General features: G+C 44.0%; 1 pseudogene; it reads left to right on the top strand.

Annotated features, from left to right (window-relative positions):
* Nucleotides 1-12184: 12184 nt before the first annotated feature.
* Nucleotides 12185-12302, top strand: LOC126337140 (5S ribosomal RNA; annotated as a pseudogene).
* The last annotated feature ends 7101 nt before the right edge of the window (nt 12303-19403 follow it).

The raw sequence follows: 19403 nt of genomic DNA, 5'->3' as shown, positions 1-19403 counted from the left end.
TGACATCCTTCAAGATAACGACATCGCTCGAGTAGAGTGGCCAGCATGTTCTCCAGACATGAAACCTATCAATCATGCCTGGTATAGACTAAAAGGGGCTGTTTATGGACGACGTGCCCCACCAAGAACTCTGAGGGACCTACGTCGAATCGCCATTGAGGATTGGGACAATTTGGACCAACAGTGCCTTGATGAATTGTGGATAGTATGCCACTACGAATACAGGTATGCAAGAGGATGTGCTACTGGATATTAGAGGTACCAGTGTGTACAGCAATCTGGACCACCACCTCTGAAGGTCTCACTGCATGGTGATACAACATGCAATGTGTAGTTTTCATGCGCAACAAAAAGGGCGGAAATGATGTTTGTGCTGATCTCTACTCCAGTTTTCTGTACAGGTCCCGGAACTCTCGGAACCGAGTTTATGCAAAACTTCTTTTGATGTGTGTAGATGAGTCGGGAATTTGACATTGCTATTGGATTTTTAAAGCACTATAGAATGCTTAAATTGCTTCCAATCTCTACTAGTAGTAGTAGCTGTCATGGATAACTGATACACTAGCTCATCCCGTGCACTCATGCCCCAATGTCCACACACAGCATTCCTGTCCCTCATACAGCACCAGCGCCAACGCTCAGAGGTAGGAGAAAACTGCTGCAGTCATGGACGAATGTGTATCCTAGAGTGCACAATCCTGGCCATGGAGAGCATCCTGGGATGACTGGAGTGGTAGGCATTCTGATGTATCAATACGTCCAGCGCCAACACTTGGCAGTAATCAATACTGAATTACTCAATTTTCCCTGGAAACTGCATGCAACACGCGTGATCGCAGAGATAGCTGAACAAATACTGGGTAGTAGGTCACTGTTCAGCTATCCAGAGAGTGTGAAGAGGTCCGCCGCCGGGACTTGCCCCCACTGCTGGAGGCAGAAACCTACTAGCTGGCGAACAAGACGGTTTCCTTGTACCCACCGCCCGCGAAAGTATTAAGCGGGAAATGTCAATTCATTGAGGTCACCGGCTACCTCCACCACGCACCCGAAAAGTCGACAGAGCTGTCGTACGATACCAGCCACATACTGTAATCACAATTAACTATTTCAAATAGACCCCCAATCCCCACCTTGCGGTTGCAATCTGCTGTGAATCTCACGTCGTAATTTCTATATCTATATCCACCTTATGACTGGACACAATTTTCCACATAAAATCTTTCATACCCCTTGTGGCCACTGATACGCTGAAATCTCAGTTTTTCTCTTAAAATCCATACTTCCCTTATGACTGGACAAGTTATTTTCTTTGCACATGTTGGAAAGCAGATCACCGTAACTTAACATCCTAATATATACTTTATAAGCCTGCTGATCACAGCGAATCAACCACATATCCCCTACCGTCAATAATTGAATGCTGGTGACACCAAAAAATATTGATCGAAACTCCGCGATCGATGGACATGCTCCATGTGTTTTTCTTGAGAGTGGCACCAGCATGTCTTAGGACGAGGGATATAATCGTCTTATAAGCGACCAACTATTAAAAAGCACGAACGTATCGACCATGTTACTGTTACCCTGCATGAAAAGCCGTCTTGGTTCTACAGGAGCACACAGCCTTGGTTCTACAGGGACACATAACCATTGCCAATGATATCCATGTTAAGAACTATGCATGTTTTATAAATCGAGGTACTAAATTGCTTCCGAATGAAATGATTTTCCAAACAAATACCGCAACATTGAACAGGAACGGTGATCTCTGGGGCGTCTATTGACAGACCGAAGGTGCGGGTGCACTTCACCAGCTCGTAATAAAATCATCCTTATTATCGAATTTAGAAGATGATTTGGCTAAGGAACGTGATATTAATCCGATATTAGTGACTCCCTCATGATGTTGCTAGATATTTCCTACACTAACAAACAGTACTCGTAACACATTCTATCTCGATACCATGTAGACAGTGTAACAGGGGTTCTGCAATACATCAAAGCTATTATGCCCGAAATCCTATGACCAATATACAGCTTTTCAGGTCATTCGTGTTACGATTTTGTGGTAGAAATTCTGTCTGCGATTTGGAATCAAGTCTTCCAGTCAAGCGCATACTTGCATTGGATTCTATGGAGATGCCTTTCAACGATTACAGCCACTGGTGAATCATATTCGTGGCACTCTCATATCTCGAAACGAGTCAACTTTTTCGAAGATGTATGCTAAGGCCCCATGCCGTAAAACTCCAACATGGTTTTAAACCGTCCCTCTGCATCTTGTATCAAATCTTCAGTCTCTGCCCTGCCCTCCCTCCCTGCAACTTTGTCCATGTGATCGTTCCACTTTGAAGTGAAAACCGAGCAGAAGTCCACCTTCAGCATTCCGTGGAGAAACAGAGTGAGCTGAGTTAATGCAAGAGGAGCGTGTGTCTGCAACTTTATCCACCCTCGACCCCTACCCTTGACAGATCGCACGGCGGATCTACATACGAGCTCTACCCTGATCCTATCACGAACCTACTCTGTCCCACACACACGCGCACACACACACACACACACACACATACAGAAAAATAGTGCATATGTGCTAGGTGTTGACAACTGCAGCACATCTACAAGCAATTGTAGAATACATGGAGAAATGTTATGTCATGATCGCAAGGTTAGAAGTGACATAAAATCGATAAATACGAAAATTGACGTAAAATACCGATAAATTGTTGAAAAATACGCCAAGCTGAGGGGAAATAGTGGGGTAATGAGGGAGCACTTGCATGTCTTCTGGTCTGTCCAGGAAACGTTTTGTACATGGAAATAACGATGTGATAGCAAGAGGAATATAAGAAAAAATTATCACGGAAGTACCAGCAACTAGAACAGCGATACGGCGGCTGGAATACATTGTTTAACGTGGATGACCACCAAATTTAGAGTGATAACGTTATATATGTCAGAGCACAAGTCCAGGTGAGACCTCAAATTTATCGGCAGCCTCCTTATAAATTTTTATAAAGTTTCATTTGCTAAAAAGCGTTGTGTTACACCAGCTGGGGGACTGCAATATACAACTACAGAATGGATCACGTGTTTGATCCTGTGCAACACTGTTTAAGTGTTTTAAAGCCTAACAAACAGTATCTACAATGTGCTTCTCGGTATTCTCTGCCAAACACAGCCATGCGGTGTCAGTTAACAAATACATTACAGAACAATTTCTGCAAGGTTTTTAATAACATTCAGCTGTACGTATACTGAGGTAACAGGGATACATGCAGATTGACTGCTGTCTTTGATGTTTTCCTGGATAAGATATCCACCTGCCTCTAAATTAACATGGATCTGCGTTAGAGGATGAAGGAAAGTAGATGGAGCGATCGGTCGAGATGGAGCTATAACGAGTTAAGTTTTAATGGTAGACTGATGCATTCTAGAGAGGGGGAGATGTTGCGTGGGTCATTTATCACGCTTTTAACCATTTTTTCGGTTGTCCTCTAGGGGTACATGAGTTGTGTGGTATAATTTGCTTCCGACTCTAATACAATTGTGTATGACTTACAGTGCTATCTACGGCAATCGTTAGCAGCAAACTCAGCAGAGGACTTCCAATGCATGTGTGATGAATTGCGTCCATCGATGGAAAACCTATTTCAACAAACTCCTCTAGATGAACGAAGAAGTATGCAAAGTACTCAATTTCACTGCCACATCTGGGCACAAGTGCAATCTTCAGTTTCATAACTACAGTGATTAAAAGTTAGTGACAGAGGTTTATGAGGTACTGCAAACGCTGTGAATACTTCTGCTTGGCAGTTGTCCCGTTTATGAACTTAACGCAGCATGGCATGTAATTTCACATGTCAAACACTGGAGTTATGTGTTTGTCTGTTTCCTTGTTAGATGCATTTTCCGTTGCTGACGATCATTTTATAGGACTGATGCGAGAATATTACAATTTTTGAATCATAACTGGGTGTGAACAGCGTGCGCTACACACTTCAGAAAGCTATATTGTGGATGTACCACGAAGAATTTATATTTTTCTTTGGTGCAGAAAGAAATGGTTGTATCATCTTAAAGTCTGCCACAGAGGTGAGTGGGATGGCAAACTTGCTATACGTATGTCAGGTGTTGGATATACAGTCCTGGAAATGGAAAAAAGAACACATTGACACCGGTGTGTCAGACCCACCATACTTGCTCCGGACACTGCGAGAGGGCTGTACAAGCAATGATCACACGCACGGCACAGCGGACACACCAGGAACCGCGGTGTTGGCCGTCGAATGGCGCTAGCTGCGCAGTATTTGTGCACCGCCGCCGTCAGTGTCAGCCAGTTTGCCGTGGCATACGGAGCTCCATCGCAGTCTTTAACACTGGTAGCATGCCGCGACAGCGTGGACGTGAACCGTATGTGCAGTTGACGGACTTTGAGCGAGGGCGTATAGTGGGCATGCGGGAGGCCGGGTGGACGTACCGCCGAATTGCTCAACACGTGGGGCGTGAGGTCTCCACAGTACATCGATGTTGTCGCCAGTGGTCGGCGGAAGGTGCACGTGCCCGTCGACCTAGGACCGGACCGCAGCGACGCACGGATGCACGCCAAGACCGTAGGATCCTACGCAGTGCCGTAGGGGACCGCACCGCCACTTCCCAGCAAATTAGGGACACTGTTGCTCCTGGGGTATCGGCGAGGACCATTCGCAACCGTCTCCATGAAGCTGGGCTACGGTCCCGCACACCTTTAGGCCGTCTTCCGCTCACGCCCCAACATGGTGCAGCCCGCCTCCAGTGGTGTCGCGACAGGCGTGAATGGAGGGACGAATGGAGACGTGTCGTCTTCAGCGATGAGAGTCGCTTCTGCCTTGGTGCCAATGATGGTCGTATGCGTGTTTGGCGCCGTGCAGGTGAGTGCCACAATCAGGACTGCATACGACCGAGGCACACAGGGCAAACACCCGGTATCATGGTGTGGGGAGCGATCTACTACACTGGCCGTACACCTCTGGTGATCGTCGAGGGGTGTGCACGGTACATCCAAACCGTCATCGAACCCATCGTTCTACCGTTCCTAGACCGGCAAGGGAACTTGCTGTTCCAACAGGACAATGCACGTCCGCATGTATCCCGTGCCACCCAACGTGCTCTAGAAGGTGTAAGTCAACTACCCTGGCCACCAAGATCTCCGGATCTGTCCCCCATTGAGCATGTTTGGGACTGGATGAAGCGTCGTCTCAGGCGGTCTGCACGTCCAGCACGAACGCTGGTCCAACTGAGGCGCCAGGTGGAAATGGCATGGCAAGCCATTCCACAGGACTACATCCAGCATCTCTACGATCGTCTCCATGGGAGAATAGCAGCCTGCATTGCTGCGAAAGGTGGATATACACTGTACTAGTGCCGACATTGTGCATGCTCTGTTGCCTGTGTCTATGTGCCTGTGGTTCTGTCAGTGTGATCATGTGATGTATCTGACCCCAGGAATGTGTCAATAAAGTTTCCCCTTCCTGGGACAATGAATTCACGGTGTTCTTATTTCAATTTCCAGGTGTGTATATGTCCTGCATTAGAGTATTAAGAGCGTCGCACTCCACATTACTAATATTTTGAAAAAGATGTGACTTTAACATTAATGTATGTTTAAGTGCAGTACCTTATAGCCTTACGAATGTGTCTGTTTATGTACTACAATCGTTTCTCTATTGTCACTGACCCCAGATACTAGAGCAATACTTTAGAATCGCTAACACTGTTGATTTACGTTAAATACTTCCAACACCATCCATCTGGAGCTTCATAATGCATAAACCACGCATTTCTTCTTAACCATCAGTTACATCACCACAACACTCTCATGTCTACTATACACCGATAAGGTGTGCTAACCTCCTCGATATGTACACGTCTAGAAAGATCTTGTGCAATTGCTTGGGTGCTGTAAGTAGCATTCGTGCAGAATAGTTTTCACTGAACAGCAGTTATGGACTCAGCTCGCTCTGTTCCTTCATGAGACATGGAATGTAGCGCGTATACTACCCCACCCCCCACCCCCCCCCCCCCACCCCGCCACCCCCTCACCTTTGGAGAGGGTTCATCAAAGACAATGCGGGGGTATCTTTCAACCTACAACTCATATCATATGAATGTGAGAACACTCGATGTCTCCTATCCGCACAGAGGAAGATGGCCAGTCATAACTGTAAATTCCGCACTACATTCAAAGTCTTGAATATTTGTTGGTAACCTAACTGCATTAATGTAGGACGCTGTTTGGTATACTTTGGTGTGTGTGTGTGCGCGTGTGTGTGTGTGTGTGTGTGTGTGTGTGTGTCCGAGCATTAACTGTGAATGAACGTACTGCACAGTTATCTATCCACATTGTCAATCTGGTATATGCGTGCTTTAGTGACGATACTGAAATTGGGAAGCACGCTGGCGTGTAATTGCTCGTCGTTGAAATTACAGAAAAACTGGTAAAATTGCTAAACTTAATCGCATTATTATTACAGTACAGCGTGTCGTATGGATGGTGTCTTTTCTGCACCATCTGTCCACTGATACACTCTTGATTACCACATAATGACTAATGGACACCACTTGTTTCAGATGGAGAGTGTCTTGGTGGGAGCAAAACATTCCAGGGATGGCCAGAAATGAAACAGTGATCACGTACCTGGTGGCAATATGACAAGTGAATGCTCTTGGTCTCTCCAACATGGAACACCTAGACATATGCTACCCTGTCACATTGGAAGATGAGTTTAAATGTAGAGGTCAACACCCCCATATCACGTAAACTCTTCTAGTTTCCATTTGTTACAATGTCCTCCACATTTTTGTCAATAAGAAACACCGCCTTTGTCTTTTATTTCAACTATTCTGTGTGTTGTCGGAGCAGCATAGTTTACACCTACCTTTCTGTGAGAGCCAATGGATCAAAACTGTTAATATCAGTTTAGTACATGGCACAGACTTTGAAGTCATGGTGGAAAAACAAAATCTGTGGCAGTGTACAATGTTGTAGTCACATATTGCTTAGATGTGTTACAGCAGAAAAGCAATGTATCAAATTGCTTATGAAAGAAGAACAATAACTTGTGATAGTCTGTGGGATATGGTTCTCCTATAGTATGGGTGACGAAACTTTACACTGGCCTGTGGAATTGACTTTGATCGCTTTGGCAACCTATTCCAATGAACCAAAATCTGTATATTTAATAGGCTAACCATATATGCTCGATGTCGTCACAAGGTGGTATTCGTTTTCGGTATATTGAAATAGAGGGAAGCTGTAATATCTTATCGAGTTCTCTACCAGGTAGCGTTGGCAAAGAATGTATAGTTAATAGATTTTCGTTGTTGGATGGTACAAAATAATGAGGAGAGATATTTGGGTGCCAGATGTGAATACATCCTAAGTGATGCAGATCTCCTTCATAGCACATGTATGTAGTTTGGAAACACAATGCAGTAGTAAAATCGTCTGCCTTCTTCCAGTTCGCATATGAGGTGAAGTCTTCCTAATTTTCCCCATAAGAAACGCTGCCGTAACTGCTCATACTGTATTTTCTACTGCCTCGTGTTGTAGGAGAAAGGTCCACCTGGTGCTGTCCTTAAACACTCTACATGGTTGGCGGAGCTACGATAACATGGGTCCCTTTCACCAAGTGGTCAAAACTCGGTTGTTTCGCATTAATTCAGCTCACCCCGTTTATCCACAGAATACAGGTGGTAGACATAGCATTCTCGGACTTCTGCCCGATTCTGACTTAAATTGGAACGATCACATGGACAAAGTCGCATCACATGGACAAAGTCGCAGGGACCGCAGAGACCGTCTACAACCACGTTGGAGTTTTATTGTAGCAGATAGGTTGGAAAAAGGTGATTCGTTTCGAGGTATGAGACTACCATGAATATGATCCACCAGTGCCTATAACCATTAAAAGACAACTCCACAGGATCCATTGTAAGTTTGTGATTGTATTGACAGACTTGATTCCAAATCGGGGAAAGAACGTCTACCAGCAACCTAACACAATAGATCTGAAAAACCAGTGTACTGGTCATGGGATTTTGTACATTTTTGCGACTTCAATCTAGAGTTGCGTTTTTATATGGTTCCTCACATAGCACACCACCTATCATATGTGATCATGAATATTGTTAGCGATATTTATGTGTTCGTGTATTTTGACGAAGACCTCATTTTGTGTAGAGTGGCAGCAACATGGTCGTTGCTTTCGTGTTTTTAATAGCTGCTCGCTTATAAGACGATTATGTCTCTCTTCCTAAGACACGCTGGTGCCACTCGCAAGAAAAACAAATGGCGCGTGTCCATCGATCATGGATTTTCACTCATTATTGTTTGACGTCACCAGCATTTAGTTACTGGGGGAGTTTTATACTTAATAGGGGACGTGTTATAGATTCACCGTGATCAGCAGGCTTATAAAGTATGTGTTAAGCTGTAAAGTTACGTTGGTCTTTATTGCAACATATGCAAAGAGAATGAAATGTCTAGTCATAAGGGAGATATAGATTTGACGTTAAAAATTGAGATTTCAGTGCATCAATCGCCATAAGGGGGATGAAAGCGTTTTTGTGGAAAATTGTGTCGAGTCATAAGGAGGATGTAAATAAAGAAATTTCAATGCGAGGTTTGTCGCAGAGCCACAGCCGTCAGGAGGAGGTATTTCCTATACTTCACTCAATATCGAATGTCACGAGATTGGGGCTGCAGTTGTAATAATTAATTTTAATTACAGTGATAAATATGTGGCTGGTTTCGCAGGACAGCTCTGCCGACTGTTCGGGTGTGTGGCGGAGATAGTCGGTGACCGAAATAAATTAACATTTCTGCCTTAACGCTTTTGCGGGCGGTGGGTACAAAAGAAGTTCTTATTGACCAGGTAGAGGGTTCTGCCCACAGCAGTGGGGACAAGTCGCAGCGGCGGCCCTGGCCACTATCTCTGGACAGCTGAATAGCGAACTACTACTATGTGTTTAGCTATCTCCACGATCACATGTGTTGCATGTTTGCATGTAAAGTTGAGCGATTCAGTATTGATCACTGCCAAGTGTTGGTGCTGGACGTATTGACAACATCCGATTTCCTACCACTCCAGTCATCCCTGGACGCCCCCATGTCTAGGATGGTGCACTCTGGGAGACAAACGCGTCCACGACTGCACCTGCGGCTACGGCGGCAGTTTTCTCTGACCTCTGAGCATTGGCGCTGGCGGTGTACAAAGGGACTGCCACGTTGTATGTGGACATTAGGGCACGAGGGCGCAGGATGTGCGAGTGTTTCAGTTATCTGTGACCTTAACTCTTCTGTCATCCATCACCATATGATTGATTTTATCAATGATTACTGGAGTCGTAACCGCCACAAGGCGTCCACTACTGTTGATTGGATTGTGGATTAAGTGTGCGGTGTTTAGAGCTTCTCGTCACATGGCACTGGACTCTGTCCTTCCATAGTACTAGGGGCCTTTGAAAAGTCCGTGCAAAAATGAAAACTGCATACGTGTTTGGGGTAAATATTTTTTATTTTTCGACATAGTCTCCTTTTAGACTTATACACTTCGTCCATGCTCTTATAGTTTGTTGATCCCTTCGGAATAATAGGAATCGTCCAAGCCTGCAAAATAGCTATTAGTTGCTGTAATCACCTCTTCATTTGAATAAAATCTTTGTCCTGCCAGCCATTTCTTCAAATTGGGGAACAAATAGCAGTCCGAGGGAACCAAGTCTGGAGAATAGGGGGGATGTGAAACGAGTTGGAACCCTATTTCCATTAATGTTGCGACCACAACTGCTGAGGTGTGTGCTGGTGCATTGTCGTGATGGAGAAGGACTTTCTTGCTATCCAATCGCCGACGTTTTTCTTGCAGCTTAGTTTTCAAACGGTCCAATAACAATGAATAATATGCACCTATAATAGTTTTACCCTTTTCCAAATAGTCGATGAGGATTACCCCTTGCGAATCCCAAAAGACAGTCGCCATAACCTTCCTGGCCGAAGGAACCGTCTTCGCCTTTTTTGGTGCTCATTCTCCCTTGGTAACACATTGTTTAGATTGTTGTTTGGTCTCAGGAGTATAGTAACGTATCCACGTTTCATCCACAGTGACGAAACGACTCTTAAAGTCCTGCGGAATCTTCCTGAACAGCTGCAAACCATCCTTGCAAGGCTTCACACGATTCCTTTTTTCGTCAAGCGTGAGCATTCGCGGAACACATCTTGCGGATAGCTTTCTCATGTCCAAATGTTTATGCAAAATATTATGTACCCATTCATTCGAGATGCCCACAGCACCATCAATCTCACGCACCTTAACTCTTCTGTCTTCCATCACCATATCATTGATTTTATCTATGATTATTGGAGTCGTAACCTCCACAGGGCGTCCACTTATAAACTGTTCTAATCGAAGGTGCAGAGTCACAGTAAGGTTTATAAAGCATCTATTTACTCTCCTGAGGCGTTTTGCCTTTCATAGAGTAATGTTTAGTCACCAAATGTAATAATTTTCCGTCCATTTTTTGACAATCACTCGACTTCCTTGATTCACACGAATGCCAAGCACAAAGAAATAGACCAATATGGCTGAAACTTGGTGTGCGTTCTTTCCAGAGATGCTACTAACTAAACATGACCTCGATACGCGCTAGTGGTGCCATCTCTCGGACTTTGCACGGACTTTTCAAACACCCCTCATATTTGTAGTTGTATCTATCCTATCTTGCAGTAGGCCTTCCCTCATCCGTCTGAATTAAGCGGAGAGAAGCAATTTAGGCATTCTACAATGCCTTAAAAACTCAATAACAATGTCAAATTCCTGGGTGACCAATTTATTCTTTCTAATAGTGGTATTGCAAGCATGCATATCTCCAGCCTCTCCTGTAAATTGTTTAAGGACATGGTTTGCAGTTGAGCTGAAATTTGAAATACTTAGCTACGTCTAGTATAAAGGACTTCCTAATAAAATTACAGGATGACGATTATTGAACTCTATGAAATAAAATCTTCATAACTTCTGTACGGTTTGCTTTAGGACATTCAAGCTGCATGGTTGGCCGTAGGGCATGATGGAAATTAGTACGTATAGTACGGCTTGGTCTAGCGCCGAAACCCATTTTCATTTGGATGGGTTCGTCAATAAGCAAAATTGGCGCATTTGGGGGACTGAGAATCCGCACTTCGGGATCAAGAAAACTCTTTATCTTCAACGAGTGGCTGCATGGTGGGCAATGTCCAGTCACAGAATAATCAGTGCGATATTCCTTTATGGCACTGTGACTACTGAATGGTACATGAAGGTTTTGGAAGGTGATTTCATCCCCCTTATCCAAAGTGACCCTTGTTTCAACAAGACGTGGTTCTTCCAAGATGGAACTCGATCCCATCGAAGCAGGAGAGAGTTTTATGTCTTGGAGGAGCAGTTTAGGGACTGCATTCTGGTTGTGGTGTACTCGGAGGCCACTGTCATGAGCCTCGATTGGCCGCCTTATTCTCCAGATCTGAACATATGTGGGGCTATATTGAAGACAAGGTGTACAGCAACAACCTTGAACCCATTGCTGAGTTGAAAATAGCCACTCAGGTGGTCATCAACAGCATAAATGTTCAGACACTTCACTGGGTCATGCATAATTTCGCTATTTATCTACTGCACATCATCGCCAATGATGGCAGGCATATCGAACGTGTCATAAACTAAATCCAAATATCTATAGTGACATTTACATTTTGAATGTAGTGTGGGTTCACGACGTAGTTTGTAACTAATTTACATTTTTTTCATACAGTTCAAGAATTGTCACTCTGTATCTAACTGTTACGGTATCCACCAACAGGAGATAAGGGAAAAAGAATCGAGAAGGGGAAAAGTAGGGTTGGGAAACTAGGCAGTTGCAGGATCAAATCCCGCCAAATGTACCAGTGCTAGTGTCCACCAATTGGATGCAAGTAGAATCGAGAAGGGGGAAGAGTAGGGTTGGGAAACTAGGCAGTTGCAGGATCAAATCCCACCAAATGTACCAGTGCTAGTGTCCACCAATTGGATGCAAGTAGAAACTGGCTCCACATAAAGGGTATGAATGTAATTAAATAGTCAATCAATCTGATAGTGAGGGAATATTTCCAGGATTTCTGTTGATCCATAGAGGAAATTGGGGCAACGGCCTTGCCGCAGTGGATACACCGGTTCCCGTCAGATCACCGAAGTTAAGGGCTGTCGGGCGTGGCCGGCACTTGGATGGGTGACCATCCAGGCAGCCATGCGCTGTTGCCATTTTTCGGGGTGCACTCAGCCTCGTGATGCCAATTGAGGAGCTACTCGACCGAGTAGCAGCGGCTCCGGTCACAGAAAACCATCATAATGACTGGGAGAGCTGTGTGCTGACCACACGCCCCTCCTATCCACATCCTCTGCTGAGGATGACACGGCGGTCGGACGGTCCCGATGGGCCACTTGTGGCCTGAAGACGAGGTGCATAGGGGACATTAGTTGGTTAAGTAATTGTCAATATCAATAAATTCTCTGACAGTTGTGCAACTAAGACGATATTTTATCTTATTTTAATGTCAACCAGTTTTGGCATTTTGAGAGATGCATACAGGGCCTGAATATGACATGGGGGAATGCCGAAATTAGTTGCTGTCAAAATAAAATAAAATAAACTCTTAGTTGTACTGCTCTTGGAGAATTTAACTGATATTGACAATTATTTCTAAGATGACCACAGCTTGGGTTTTACCAGGTATCCACTACTTTGTTCAAGACAAAGTGGGGTCAGTGTGTCACGCAACAGACACTACATACTTCTTCTTGAATGTCTTTGTTCCATCTGCTACAGGTTCCTATAGCAGTGGAAATGTGAGAACAAAGGGATGTTCTAACTACCAACGCCAGGTCTGTATGAGTGGTGAGGTGAGCGGAGGATGGTGATGGGAGGGAGGAGGGCTGGGTGTGAAACCTGGTTGGTAAGTACTCAGAGAGCACACAGGATAAGGTTTCGATTGAGGATGGGGCCGTAAACAGTTACTGTGAGTTGCACAATCAAACAGTCAACTTTATTTTCTAAGAACCACTTATTTACATATTGCTTTAAAAGATCACAATTAGACAATATGGCTGAAGGCCTAGTTAAAGAAAAGTTGAGATGCTTTCTGGGCTGAAGGTCCAATACAAGAACGACAGAAGACCTGGCTTAGAAATCAAAATCAATTATAAATAGAAGGTAGCTCAGACGTAAGGTGAGGTGAGACATGCAGCCAAGAGCTGAAATAATCGGATGGCAACTCAAACTAGGGACGGCCCGCGGACCGACCAACAATTTAACCAATTCCCTTCCGTCCGACCAATGGTACAATGATGAAAAATATTGGGCGAAGACGGGGGATACAAACAGCACCACCTCTTCAGACACAGGCGTCTAAAAACAGCCATGGGAACAATAACCACTCTAAGCAAAATATGAACCAAACAACTTAAAAGGCTGTTGGAACTACAAGCCGGTGGTGCCGTAGCTGACGTGTGGCCCGAATGGGTGTAGTGCCACCTCTCGGACACCAGTGCATGGTGCAGCCCGGTGAAGCAGTCGGCGCGTACGCGTGCAGTGTCCCAGCAGTCCCTGCAGTCGATGCGAAGATAGGATTGAGAGATTTTTAACTCTGTAATTACGTGTGGTGAGTTGTGTTGACGTCCATTTCTTGGTGGTTATCCTTGCACGACAGGAAGAAAAAGCGATCGATATAGTTACTTCTTTTTGATATATATTACAAGACCCTCATCTTCCAGTACAGTAAAGAATGACGAGCAAGAGAGATCCAATTACTTACTGAAATTTATAAATAAACAGTATATCCTTTGCTATGTAATTGATTTTCCTTTCGTGAGAGCGTTCCTCTCCAGCACAGACTGATACTTTTCCTGCCATTTTCCAGCTGGATGAGGGTAAGGGAGAGTGGGGGTGGTAGGGAAGGACTGTGAGATTTCCCAGGAGGGGAAGAGTTAATTAATTTATCAATTTAATTAATTAGTCAATTTGTTATCAAAGGGAGCTCCAACGTTAGGCGCATTATGTGGCCCCTTAGGGACACGGCTGTCAAGATTGGGAAGAAAGTCAATGTTAACTCTGGGTGCATACCGGGTGGAGTCATTCTAGACGTGGAACGGGTCCACCCGGATGCCATGAAGAGCACAGGGTGCATCCAACTGCAGGTGGTGGCTCATGTCAGTACCAATGATGTGTGTAACTTTGGATCAGAAGAGATTCTCCCTGGTTTCGAGCAGCTAACAGAAGTGGTAGAGACTGCCAATATTGCTTGCAAGATGAAAGCAGAGCTGACCATTTGCAGCATAGTTGACAGGACCGATTGTGAATATCTGGTACAGAGCCGGGTGGACGGTCTGAATCAGAAGCTCAGACGGTTCTGCGACCGTGTAGGCTGCAGATTCCTTGACTTGCGCCACAAGATGGTTGGGTTTCGGGTCCCGCTGAATTGGTCAGGAGTCCACTATTCGCAAGAGGCGGCTACACCTGTAGCAGGGACTGTGTGGCGTGGACTGGGCGGCTTTTTAGGTTAGAGGGTCTCGGGAAAACGTAAAAAGGGCTTTAATCACAAAGGGTGCGGAACGTAGAGACAGGATCCATCGGTATAATGGTTGTAAATTGTCGTAGCTGTGCTGGGAAAGTACAAGAGCTCCAAGCGCTTATAGAAAGCACCGATGCCCTAATCGTCAAAGGCACTGATAGCTGGCCAAAGCTGGCGATAATTTCAGCCGAAATTTGTGCGAAGAACCTAATGGTGTTTCGGAAAGATAGGCTAAACACAGTTGGAGGTGGCGTATTTGTTGCTGTTAGGAGCAGTTTGTCTGGACGCGAAATTGAAGTAGATTGTTCCTGTGAGCTAGTATGGGTGGAGTCATTGTTGGCAACCGGAATGAAATAATAATTGGATCATTTTACCGATCTCCCAATTCAGATGACACAATTTCTGAAAGGTTCAAAGAAAACTTGCGTTTGATTTCAAACACGTACCCGACTCATTCAATTATAGTTGGTGGTGACTTTAATGTTCCCTCGATATGTTGGTGAAAATACAGGCTTAATTCCAGAAGTACGCTTAAAACATCATCCGAAATTGTGCTAAACGCATTCTCTGAAAATTATTTCGACCATTTGGTTCATGGGCCCACGTGAATAGCAAAAGGTTATGAAAACACATTTGACCTTCTTAGAAACAAATAATCCTCGGGTAATAACGAGCATCAAAACGGGTGCAGGGATTAGTGAACACAGGGTTTTCGTAGAGAGAATTAATGTTGTAACTCCCAAATCCTCCAAAAATAAATGAAAAAATATATATTAAAGAAAGCAGATAAAAATTCACTTGACGCCTTCCTGAAAGACAATCTCTACTCCTTCCAAATTAATGTAAGTGTAGACCAGATGTGGCATGAATTCAAAGAAATAGTATCGGCAGCAGTTGAGAGATTTGCACAAAATAAATTAACGAACGACGGAGCTGATCCTCCTTCATACACAAAACGGGTCAGAACACTGTTGCTGAAACAAAGAAAAAAACATACCAAATTTAAACAGACGCAGTATCTCCAAGACTGGTGTTCTTTCACAGACGCTCGAAATTTAGCGCCGACTTCAGTGCGAAATGCTTATAATACTTTTACACAACGAAACTTTGTCTCGAAACATGGCAGAAAATCCAAAGAGACTCTGGTCGTATGTGAAATATGCTAGCGGTAAGGCACAATCAAAAACTGGTTCAAATGGCTCTTGAGCACTTTGGGGCTTAACATATGAGGTCATCAGTCCCCTAGAACTACTTAAACCTAACTAACCCAAGGACATAACACACATACATGCCCGAGGCAGGATTCGAACCTGCGACCTTTGCAGTCGCGCGGTTCCGGACAGAAGCGCCTAGAACCAACCGATCGGCCACCTAAGACACAATCAATGCCTTCTCTCCGCGACAGGAATGGAGATACTATCGAAGACAGTGCTGCCAAAGCAGAGTTATTAAACAAACCTTCCGAAATCTATTAAAAAAAGAAGACAAAGTAAATATTCCAGAATTTGAATCAAGAACAGCTGCCAACGTAACGTAAAAGTAGGTATACTTGGTGTAGTGAACCAAGATAACTCATTTAATAAACGCAAGTACTCCAGACAGGATGCCAGTTAGGTTCCTTTCAGAGTCTGCTGATGCAATAGCTCCATACTCAACAATCATTACAACTGTTCGTTCTACAAAACTTCCGTTGCCAAAGACTGGAAAGTTGCACAGATCACACTAATGTTCAAGAAAGGTAGTAGGAGTAATCCACTAAATTACAGGCCCATATCCTTAACGTCGATATGCAGCAGGATTTTGGAACATATATCGTGTTCTAACATTATGAATTACCTCGAAGAAAACACAATCAACACGGATTTAGAAAACATCGTTCTTGTGAAACACAACTAGATCTTTCCTCGCACGAAGTGTTGAGTGCTATTGACAAGGGATTTCAAAATGATTCCGTATTTCTGGATTTCCGGAAGGCTTTTGACACTGTACCACACAAGCGGCTTGTAGTGCAATTGCTTGCTTATTGAATATCGTCTCAGTTATGTGAGTATATTCGTGATTTCCTGTCATAGAGGTCACAGTGCGTAGTGATTGACGGAAAGTCTTCGACTAAGACAAAAGTGATTTCTGGCCTTCCCCAAGATGGCGTTATAGGCCCTTTGCTGTTTCTTATCTATATAAACGATTTGGAATACAATCTGAGCAGCCGACTTATATTTTTTGCAGATGATGCTGTCGTTTATCGACTAGTAAAGTCATCAGAAGACGAAAACAATCTTCAAAACGATGTAGACAAAAATCTGTATGATGCTCATCCACATGAGCGCTAAAAGGATTCCGTTAAAATTTCGGTTACACCATAAATCAGTAAAATCTAAAGGCCGTGAAATCAACTAAATACCCAGGAAATACAATTACGAACAACTTAATTTGGAAGGGATATATAAAAAATTTTGTAGGGAAGGCCAACCAAAGACTGCGTTTTATTGGCAGAAGACATAGAAAATGTAACAGATCTACTAAGGAGACTGCCTACACTACGCTTGTCTGTCCTCTTTTAGAATACTGCTGCGCGGTGTGCGATTCTTATCAGATAGGATTGACGGTGTACATGGAAAAAGTAAGGCAGCACCCTGTGTATTGTCACGAAATAGGGGAGAGTGAGTCACTGAAATGATACAGGACTTTGGATGGACATTATTCAAACAAAGGCATTTTTCGTTGCAGAGCAATCTTCTCACGAAATTCCAGTCACTAACTTTCTCCTCCAAATGCGAAAATATTTTGTTGACGCCAACCTTCATAGGGAGAAACGATCACCGTGATAAAATAGGGCAAATCAGAGCTCGTACGGAAAGATTTAGGAGTCTGTTCTTTCCGCGTGCTGTACGAGATTGGAATAACAGAGAACTGTGAAGGTGGTTCATTATGACCACAAATCAATGAACTTTGCCTCCGAGTGTAGAGTTGCCCCTGAATGTATGAAACCTGCACGAAAACTTTGGCTTACAACTCATTTAATTCCACCACTACAATTTCCCACAAAAATGACTTCACCATGTGTGTTTAACACAGCAAACAGGACAAAAATTCCTCCACATGAGCATCTTCTCAGTAGTGCTGCAATTTTTTACAACTCAGGTTTCCGCGCTCTCTCTCTCTCTCTCTCTCTCTCTCTCTCTCTCTCTTGTTTGAGTTGCGTAACTTGGTGCTGGCACGAAGTGTTTGCGCAGCAGCGGTTTAAGACATGCAGTCGGCTGCCCTGTGCTGCACCTATGTTGTAGTGGTCAACACAGCGATAAATATCTGCCACGTGGCAGCAACTGACTTTTATGCCCTGCAGTGGACGAGTGTCGCTTATGCACACGGTCGGCTCCTTTTTGCGATGGCTCTGCATTCTGTCTCCCATTTTCTCCAGCAGTCAGACAGGATTACAATTGGCAAGTTTCGTAGTCACCTACAGTATTCTAACCCACCTGATAATCCTAGCATGGAACTTCGTGGCCTTGTATGACTGTCAACAGGAATGCAACCCTGTCTAACTGTGCAATTCAAGAAAAGTCTTTAACGTTTAATCCCAGAACAATGTGATGAGAACCATATCGTCTACAGCTGTAATTGTTGAGTGCAAATCACTTTCATTCCTCATTTTCAGTTCTAAAACAGATTAAAACTTTGATAAAATCCTATCTATCTTTCAGCGGCATCAGGTGATTTAAAATCCGCGAGCTTTTGCTCGAGAACTCCTCGGTTATTGTCAAGTAGTGATTGTCTTTTGGTTTCTGCTACCGTCCTTGTATACCCGCTTCGCCCACTGTGACGTCACTGGTACTACAGTGCCATATGAGGCCTGCTTCAACCTTCCGATGGCCGGTTCCCAAGCCGTGCCTAGCTGCAGGCCGCCGCCTTTTGTTGAGGGTATTGTCATTTTTTTTTATCTCTATCGCTTCTCTTATTACGCCATCCCAGAAACTATTAGTCCATCGAATAGCACATGTGTCATCGAATGCAGAGCGAAGTCCATTTTCTAGAGTATGGGCCACTACGGCTGATTTCTAAAGGTACCCATGGCGAAAGCGTCTCTCGTCTTCTACATAGCGCTGTTCAATAACACGCACAGTGTGTCTGACATAAAACTGTCCGCACGCACAAGGTATTTTGTATACTCCTGGCGTTCTGAGACCTACATCGTCTGTCATAGGCCTCATGAGTTGCCGAATGTTTGCTGGAGTCCTTAAGACAGAACCGATTTTATGTCTCTTTTGTCTCTTTTATGTCTCAGTTGTGTTGACCCTTCCGCAGTTCCCTTAACGTTTTTGCCAATTTTAACTCTAATACAGTCTTTGATTATATATAATTAAATTTTACCAATACATTTAAGTCATCTTTATCTACGATAAATATGGAAGCTGAAGATATGAATTAAACTTCATGCCGCCGCCGGGACTCGAACACGGATCTTCTGGCCTCTTATTGTGGTATTGTCGTTCTGACGTACGGTCCATTGTCAGACATGTACAAAGATAAACTGCAACGTATCAAGTTTGAATATCATTGATAACAGCCGTTGACTCATGTGTTCCCATCACTGGTAACGTATGTGAATGTAAACAGACTGCAGACTCGTTGTACACAGGCACTCTGCTGTTCTCCTATTATGCTTTTGGCCAAATGTTTGAGCAGTGCGAGTACAAAACTTCATACACGTTACACAACGCATTTTTGTCCGAATGTCCATAGCCAGATAAATAGTCGGAAATGGATAAATGGGGTATCAAATTGACCAACGTGAGTT

Source organism: Schistocerca gregaria, chromosome 2 (genome assembly GCF_023897955.1).
Source record: "Schistocerca gregaria isolate iqSchGreg1 chromosome 2, iqSchGreg1.2, whole genome shotgun sequence".
Classification (NCBI taxonomy): Eukaryota; Metazoa; Arthropoda; class Insecta; order Orthoptera; family Acrididae; genus Schistocerca; species Schistocerca gregaria.
Note: the sequence above shows the minus strand (reverse complement) of the source record. Positions and strands in the feature narration are given on the sequence as shown.